General features: G+C 41.7%; 1 long non-coding RNA gene across 1 annotated transcript in view; it reads right to left on the bottom strand.

Moving 5' to 3' along the window:
* Positions 1-8750: 8750 nt before the first annotated feature.
* LOC116705757 (uncharacterized) overlaps positions 8751-9829 on the bottom strand; it is an 8840-nt gene continuing 7761 nt past the window's right edge. Inside the window, exon 4 of the long non-coding RNA XR_004336021.1 lies at positions 8751-8765. This is a non-coding gene — a long non-coding RNA (uncharacterized LOC116705757). The remainder of the gene's footprint in view (positions 8766-9829) is intronic.

Genomic DNA, 9829 nt, shown 5'->3' on the forward strand with positions numbered 1-9829 from the left:
GGGGGAGGGGCCGGCCTGTGTAAGTTGGAAGACCAACACGTCTGAACCTGTTACTTTTCATTGATTCATTGATTTGGTATCACACATTTACCTTTGTGTTGTGTTTTCACAGGTAATCCATATTGTTTAGCAATGTAAGTATAATTCTGCATGTGCTTGTGACTGCAGACTTCCTGTTCTGTCTCTGTCCAGCCCTGTTTACTGGTCCCACTCATTCTTCATGTCTATTACAGAGTAATTTTATTCATTCATACGTTCATACTATGATATAATATCATATTGTAAAATTATACCTATAAATAACCATACTGCCACTTTATCCCCCGCACTATGAGCTTTAACTAATATGTCATCAATTGTAATTACTCGCGTTTTTTTGCTCTATTTCCTCACCCTGTCTATATTGTTGCTGTCTATAGTGTGTATATGTTGTTTGTTTAGCACACACAAGCACATTGTGAGCAAGACAATGATCCAAAAACAATTTCCTAGTATGTGTATACCTGCCAAATACAGCTGATTCTGACAGAGAGAAGGTAGTGTGTATGTATATATCTGAACATTCTCTCTCTCTCTCTCTCTCTCTCTCTCTCTCTCTCTCTCCGTTTCCTCTCCTTTTCTCTCTCTCTCTCTCTCTCGGAAGGGAGGGCCCTGACAGAAGATTTGTTTATTGCCTCCACTGCAAAAGGGGGTACCAAGCACTATCAGCCCACCTAGCGCGGGCCTGCATGAGGAACAGCACGGCGGTGGAGAGGCAGGCCGAACTGAATCGGGCCAAAATCTCTCACAGAGAGTGGACCAGGGTGGGCAGACGCTGGGAATACCAGGAACTGTCCTCCCTGGTTCCAGACCAAGCGTCTCGCCGGGCACTGGTGGAGCAACTTAAACACCGGGGGTTCCTTGTCGTCGGGGAACCCGTGGAGGAGCTAAAGGGTGCAGAGCCAAGGTTGGTCAAGCTCATGATTTGATTGACACTCTTTTTCCGTCTGCCTACAAATGTGCATTGCCTTGATGCAATGTAATGCATGTCAGGTCTCCTGAGAGGGGGGACAGGTCAAAGCACCTACGGCTTCTGGAGATGGCGAAGGCATGGGCGGAGGAGGCGTGCCAGAGGCTCCGGACGGGCGAGCGTCTGCCCCATCGCGTAATGACCCTCTACCGCTATTTCTGCATGGCCACGTTGGTGGTTGGGCACCGCAAATCAGACAATGCGGTGGTCAACTTCAAAGTAAGCGTGCACCTATTCCAACAGCCGGTTTCTGTTTTTCTGCAAATTCACATCGGACACTTCAAGCCGTTTTACTCAAAATAATCCCCATCACAGGGCGGGAGGTGGAATGACCGGCAGGTGAGCGCCGGTGCTGGAGCAACAATATTGCTCCAGGAAGGCACCGACACAGCGGTCATCAGCGTGGACGAGGAGAGGGTGAGTAGGCCACACTCAAATGAAGAAACATTTTCCACGGACGGGATTTCACAGCTCGGCATTTCACTGTAGTCAGTAACCACTCTCTCTGCAGCACCTGTTCACTGGTTCCACTTGTTGTTCCACTTATTTAGTATCATTCTCATTCTCATATCTCACTTAGTATTTACTATTTTTACATCATTCTCTTTCTCATATCTCACTTACTATTTACTATTCACTATTTACTCATCATTCCCATTCTCACATCTCTCTTATTTTTTATTCATTCATCATTCTCATTTTCTACTTCAGAACTGTCCATAATGTTCATACTGTTCATATTGTAATATAATAACATGATACTATACATCCCAGTATCCTTGCTCCATATTTAAATGTTTATTGAACTCTTTGTTCACTCGTGCCTCCATGTTGTTCTGTTGAGAGTGTGTATATGTTGTGTGTGTATATATTGGTGTGAATATTTTTTTTGTTTTGGTTGTTTTGTGTGTAAGCACAGTGTGATGCTCCAAAGAAAGATTTCTCAAAAGTGTCCTCATACCCGGCGAATAAAGCTGATTCTGATTCTGATTTCCTTTCCCACTGCCAGTGGTTCGGTGCCTACTTTGAGGGTATCCGGCCGCTCTGCCTGGAGAGGCAGCAGGACGCACAGTGCGACCGGGGACGCTTCTTCCTGGGGGCCACGGGACGTCCCGTGGCCAATCCTAGGTCAGATTTGAGCCGTCTTTGGAAACAGTAAGAGGACTTTTCACTCCTTTGACGTTTTTAATTAGTTTCCCATGGTGAAACAACAGACTGGATGTTTAATCGGAAGTTAAGTTATATGTATCAAAACGCAATAGCCTTTATAAGGTGAAAATATTTCTTAGGTGTATGGCGCATTCTCTGTGAAATTAACAAGTACGTAAAATTACAGATGTACTATACAGCGTACGCTGTAACTGCTAGTTATTTGTACTAGCTGGTTTTCTCATCCACTGAACATGTGACTTAAAAAATCCCCCCCCGTGTCTGTCGTTTTTTTTCTCCTTTCCCCCCTGTCCTCCACGACACAGCTGTGAGATGACCTGCGGGCCAGCGCAGCAGACACGCTGTCCGGTACGGCCCAGGCCGCGGGGACGTCCTCTGGTCCAAGGTAAAGGTGTCATTTACTGGTGCTGACGTAACACTTCTGGGATCCCGCTTGACTGCGATGTGCTTTTCTATTCCGGCAGTTCGTGTCGGGGATAGGGCCACTGACCACAATGGGAAGCTTTCCTGCACGAGTTCCCCATAGCAGTCGGCCCTCGGCCCTCCAAGGAGGACATGTTGCCGCGGATTCGGGGACCAGCGCACTTCTACTTTAGTGGAGGAGAATTCAGCTGGAGAAGCGTGTGACACATGTCTCCGGTAGCGCAAGATACTGTGTGCCGTCTGTGAAAAGCTGCTTTGTGTCTCTCTGCCTCTGTCTCTTTCTCACTCCCTCTCTCTCTTGAAATTGCTTCAATTGGCTGAATGTCAGAAATGACAATATTGCCAAAGCATCAAGGATAACAATGTGAGAGAAATATATACACGCAGTTCACTGAGTAAAAAATTGCACACATTTAAGATGAAAAGAGATAAAAACAGGAAATCAACAACAGCGTTAATCCAGCTATGCACTGTAAAATATCTAGTGTCAAATGTGAGAAAGAAACAAAGACAGAAGCAAACAATATCAAAACGTGAAAAAACAGCAAGGCTACATAGAAGTGTATTTCTCTCCCTCTCTGCCCCTTCTCACTCGCTCACTCCTCTTCTCCCCAGATGCTTGGCAGGCACAGGCGACAGAGGAAAAGGTGAAAGCGGTGGTGGCCAAGGAAAAGTGGAGCACAAATTCCCCTCGGCTGCGGACGTTCTGCAGATGTGCTATCGCCTTTGAAGGCGGCGTAGAAGACACGAGAACGTCCTCAAGTCAGTGGTGGACAACGATGGAAGGGCCTTGACTTGAAGGATTTCGGCGAACCCAAGGGCAAGGGGAGGAGAAACAGAAAGGCAAAGTCCAAACGTTCCTGCACTGACGTTGCCATGGTAGCAAAGTAAACACTGTTCACATGTTTGGGTTTTTCTTCCGCTGTGTGCAGGCGTAATTCGACCATGCCTTTCTGAAAGGTGATGTGGTGTGCGACTACAGGGACGCTAGTCTCAGAATCGGAGGGGAGGAAGGATGGAACGCATACCAGAGGCCAGATGTGCTACTTTCTTCTTCAGGGGACGCTGGGGAAAAAACTATGTATCGATTCCAGACGTTCCCCTGCAGTGTCACCCTGGAAAGAACTTTGGAAGGCGGATGAACCACTCCAGCAAGGTTTTCAATGTGAAGCCTGTGGCCTTCCAGCTCAACCTTGCGGATGGACCCAGAGACACAATACTCTTCTTGGCCACCAAAGACATACCTGTGAACTGCGAGCTGCTCTGGGACTATGGAGTCAGACGGGCTCCTTCCAGGGTGAAGGCATGGATCTGCATGGCTGGATGATTGAAGACTTTGGTGTGTGTGTGTGTGTGTGTGGTGTGTGTGTGTGTGTGTGTGTGTGTGTGTGTGTGTCACACGGCAATGACGGTGTTTCTTACAATGTCACAGAAAATGTGTTGTGGGATTTCTACAACACAATGCTCATGATTATTACACGCTATTCCTGTGTCAACAGTAACTGCGTTCCGGCAGTTACACGTGCACACCGTGGACTGTCATACAGGTCCCCCAAAAGCCTAAACATATTTGCTCAGGTTATTGTTCCCTTGTGGGCCTGATTGGTCAGCTATACTGGTTGCTGGGTACAACTCCTCTCTAGCTCTTTCCCTCGTTCTTCTTATATTTTCAGTTATCATTTACCTCACCAGACAGCTATGTTCAACTCCCCCTTAGTTTGTAGTCCTGTTACTCTGATTTATCAGCCGTCCTGAACTTCAGGTCCTGGCCTCACCATCTCCTCCTCCCGTGCTCACTGTAGCCTATCTGACTATGATAGCCCTTCTGTTTCGCTCCCTCTAGCTGTAACCCAGCTGCAAAGCATAATGTATAATTGTCACCTACAACACTCTTATTTATTCTTTGTTAATTCAGATATACTTAGCCAGCTTTTAGTGCCGTGTCCTGAGTGCCCTTCATCACCACCTCAGTCATTGTATTATTTCCACATAGCAGTGTTTTGTAGCAATGTAATGACCCAAGGACTGAAAATACTTTAATTTGTGGAGTATTAATAATCTTGTCTACCTTTGACCGTAGCTCACTGTTTCTAACTATTTAACACTTTCACATTGTTGTTTTTTTTAGCTATTTTGATTATTTCTATTGCTTCGCTTTGCTTTTTTATTGACAGTGATCGTGACTGTTGTTGATGATGAACGGGGGGGTTTCCACTGTGTAATACGGCTTAGGGACAGTTGAACAATGCTCAGGGCCACGCTGATATCCATTCAGATCGCCTTATTTGCCAGGTATGAGTGCACATACCGTATTTTTGCTTGGATCATCATCTCACAATGCGTCTATACCACAAAACAACAACAGACCATAAAACCAGCACAAAACAAACAATATTTTTTTTTCCTCTATGTATGCACACACACCCCATAATATAGATATATATATATATGTGTGGTGTGTGTGTGTGTATTATGTGGGGTATTAATGTGTTATATGTGTATATATATATATATATATATATATATTTGTATATATATGATATATATATAGATATATTTGTGTATATATATGTTATGTATAGATATATTATATATATATATATTGTGTATAGATATGGTGTGTGGTGTGATATTCTATATTCATAAATACATTGGAAAAGACGTGCAAACGCTAAACTGCACCTTTATGCCGATGATCTGTGATATATTCATTTGCCTCTTCACTGATCAAGCCATGCATGACCTTCGTTGGCCTTTCAACAGCTTCAAGTTTCTCTACAATGGCCTTAAGTAGTGCGAAATACTAGAAAACCACATTTATGACGTTTTCCAAGGGCTGTTCCCCACCCCAGATAATATAACTATTAACACATTGAAGCGGAGACTAATTGAAAATGTTTCATCATATAAGATTTAGGTTTTGGTGGACAACAACTTTCTTTAAGTTCAGTGTTTGAAAAACTTGTAAAAAAAAGCTAACTAAGGCTGGTGTTTTATTTGTATAAATTAAAACTGTTTTAACATGCGCCAAGAAAAAAACACCTTGTTCAGGACTACTTTTTAAGTGTTTTGGACTGATGGTTGAATGTTGTCTTAATGGCATGCTGCCCTCTAGACTCTCACATGTTACGACCTTTCGCATGGCTTTGCGCTTCTTAACTAAACTCTTATCCAGTACCTACTTGTACGCTGTTATGACCTGGTAGGCGGGGCCGTCACTAAGTCTACGTAGATCAACTTCATTTTTAATAATTTTCTATCAAGGGCCATGTTGGGTAACTGCGGCATTATTTATGTAATCTCCTAAGCTAAATTCCAGCCATTTTTCACTCCGTTCACCAGTGGCGTCTTACCAGGTTCCAAGGGTTTTTACTGAGCTGGGGAAGAAAGCTTCTTCTTACTCGTCCCTTGGTCTTGGAAGAATTTGCAAAACTGTCAATCCATTTAATTACTCTAGTCCCATTGAGATGTCGTAGGCCATGATTAAAAGTCATGTAATTCAAAACTGTAAACTGCCCTATGTTGACCTGTGCCTTTCATCCTATGTGAGATTTGTCTGTGCTGTATATTGTTTAAAATTGTAACTGGTGTGCCGTCTTGGCAAGTCTCCCTCGAAAAAGAGATTTCAATCTCAAGGGGATCTCCTGGAGTTAAATAAGGTTAATAAATAAAAAATATGGTGTATATGTATGTATAGATATGTGTATCTATGTATGTATATATATTATTGTATGCATTTGTCCAGTATATTATTATAGTTGTATAATCTATATGTATGTCTTGTATGTATGTATGATGATTTATTAACTTAGTATATGTATGTATTTGTATGTATGATGTGTATATATTTATAGTATATATGTATTATCTATATATAATATATGTATTATTAGAGTAGTCTTGTATCTGTATCAATGTTATATATAAAGTATATATAGTTGATTAGTCGAGTATGTATTGTATGTCAGGTGTGTCTATATATATATATTATATATCGAGTTATATATATGTATTATATATAGTATATGTATATGTCGTATATATATGTATATTATATGTATAAGATTGTATATATAGGTATGATATATGTGTATGTTAGTTGTTGAACGCTCACATGTCCTTGTTGTTTGTCAAAAACTACTCAGACGACGCCGTCATGATGTAGCTGCTGTTTCACACTTTTCCCTAAAAGTAACCCTGCTTTCACTTCAATGAAGGCCGGGGGTCCTCCACGTCTGTGTTGCCTTGGCGACATTCTTTGTTTTGCTACGACTGTAAGCTAACACGTCCCGTCCATAGATATATACTTCTGGTGGTTCCCTGCCGCTGAAGATCGGATGGGCACGTGACTGCACAACCCGTTTGAAGTTGTGGACAGTCACGTGGTAGAGCCTTAAGCGGAAGACTCTCTCTCTGTCAAAATAAAACGTTAAAATGAGAAGTACGCTGGGGTAAAAACAATGACGCGTAGAATACCAAAGAGGTAAAAAGAAAAGTAATTGTAGCGATGTAGAGGAGTTAAAGAGTACAGTTTCTTCTTCCCTAATCTATCAAGGACAGTCAAAAGTTATAGTGTATTTTAAAACTACTCTAGAAGTACAAATTTTTTTTCAAAACTTACTCAATAAATGTAACTCGTTACTACCCACCTCTGCAGACAATCCACTTGATTTTATTCTTTTTTTTATTTTCATATGTCTCCTTCCTCTCCCTTGTCTTCTCCCTCCGCAGCACTAATCTGTAACGACAAAAAAGAAGAAAGCATGTCCTGATGTGGTATCTGTTGATTTTCTCACATTAATTTCTCCTTCTGTGACGAGAATGCTGAACGGTAGTGGATGATGGGAAACAAACGTCATGTAGGGCCTTACCGTTTCAGGCGCACCAGACCCTGGAGGATGTTGGTCCATTTCACAGAGGTAATCGTTTGATTGTTCTTAGCTGTTCTTCCATTTTGCGGCAAAAGTCTATAAACTGCTCACTACCGTCTGAAGTCTCGTTTTGTTGCTTTGACCATAATTAATTTAGTAAGTTTAAGTGTCCTGAACCTGACACCTTAAACTCTTGGACCACTTCCAGGGAGGACAGAGGTGGGAACCTGTGCTCTTTACCGGACCGCCCCACTGGAAATCACATACAGACACGTTATCACCACAAATAGCACAATTAATCAACACAAATACCAAACACTGATGCAGAACACCCAATATTAGTCAGTGAGACAAACACATCATTAGTTCATTAGGTAATAACAAACACATAGCCATGAAACCTACAGACAGAAGGGGCCAAATTATCATTCAAGATGCATACAATATACAAGGCTTCTGTGACTTGGACGGTCCCCCATGTTGTTCCAGTTGGCAGACCTGCAGTGCCCTGCTATGCCCTGCTACACCCTGTAACGCCCTGCTATGCCATGAACTACTACCGACTACCAAGAGTCTGGGTAAGTCCAAGGTTTCTCCCTAAAAGGAAGTGTTCCTCACCACTCAAGGTTTCTGCCTAAAATGGATGCCACTTTCACACTAAATGTTTGCTCTAGGGAGAATTGCTGGAATTGTTGGGTATTTATATAAATTATAGAGTGTGTTCTAGACCTATTCTATCTGTAAAGCAGGGGTGTCAAACGTACGGTATTTAAAGGGGTTTTATCTGGCCCGCAGAATAAATCTGAAAGTTTAAAATTGCAATGGGACATGAGCTAGAATTTTTTTTTTTTTTTAATGTATTAGTTTAATTTTATTTCACCTTTTATTTGAATTTATTTCTTTAAATATTCTTTTTATTAAACATTTTTAGTTAATTCAAACAAAACACACTAGAACAAAAAGCAGAGCACAAACGACTATTAGTAACCATATCTATGGTTTTGTGGACAGCTTACATACAGCATCTCGTCATATAGATGTATATACATACATTTACATTTTATCCAGTTTGTGTTAATTACCCTTTAATCTTTAGGCACTTTAAGATGTTCTCCCATTTTTTAAACAGGTGCAATTTACCATTAAGACAATACCTCAATCTCTCTAGCGTTACTACTCCAGATATCAGAGATTTCCACATCTGAGTAGAGGGGGCATCGCTACCAACCCATTTGGCCATTATAGCCTTTCGAGCCAGCATCAGAAGAAACTGAACAGTCTCTTTGTGAGCTCTCAGAGGGTCGGGTATAAGGCCCAGTAGACACATGAGTGGGCTGGGCGGGACTGTCTGTCCTATCACCGAACTGATTTCACTGCATACTGCCTGCCAGAATACCTTGATGTTCTTACACTCCCAAAGACAGTGATATCTAGTGCCCTTAGCCGAGTTACATTTAAGACAATTCGGTGAAGCACCAGGAGTGTACTTACTGTATATATAAGGTGATATGTAAACATTATGTAAAATATTGAATTGCATTTCTTTGTATCTATTACAGATTGATTTCCTAGAAGGCAGTAGTCATATTTCCTCCCACGACGCAGAGTCAATTGGAATTTTAAACAGCATACTCCAAGTTGTTCGTAAGTGTTTCAGCTTGTCCAACGTTAGGGTCTGTAACTCAGAGTAGAATCTGGACACAAAACGTTGATGTTTCCGACAGTCCAGTAGAGTTCTTTCAAGCAAGTAACAGTTTGTTGGTAACTCCAGTGATCCAGTCTTTGATTTTACGTAATGCCTGATCTGGAGATACTTGTAGAAATCTTTGGCGGGTATATTATGCGGATTTTATATCTTCAAATGTCTGAATTACCTTTGTCCACGATATACATTCTCCTAATACCAGCTTCTTGCCAGGACTTGAGATTGAGACCACCGCCCTCTGCTGTTAAGTCTAGAGTATCTACCAGAATTGCAAGAAAGTTAAGGTCCTTAGACTCCCCAAATAATTTCTTCAAAATACTCCATGTCTTGATAACATTATCAATAAGTTTTAACCTACCCCCCCCAAAGTAGCGTGCACGTGTCTCTGGCACGTATCAAGTAAGTATACAAGACATGAAGGGTTTGAATTACTTGTTCAATCTCAAAGCCAAGCGTCACTCATGTCCGTTGCCAAAGATGAAAACAATTCTAGCGATGAATAGGACCGTAACATAGTTACGCATCCTCAATCTTTGGTAAGCCCCACCCGCCCTGTTGTTTTGGAAGTTGTAAAATATTAATTTTAAGCTTAGGCTTTCTACCTGCCCAGATAAAGTCTGAAATCAGTTTATTAATGTCCTTAAGATCATT

This window comes from Etheostoma spectabile, chromosome 17 (genome assembly GCF_008692095.1).
Source record: "Etheostoma spectabile isolate EspeVRDwgs_2016 chromosome 17, UIUC_Espe_1.0, whole genome shotgun sequence".
Classification (NCBI taxonomy): domain Eukaryota; kingdom Metazoa; phylum Chordata; class Actinopteri; order Perciformes; family Percidae; genus Etheostoma; species Etheostoma spectabile.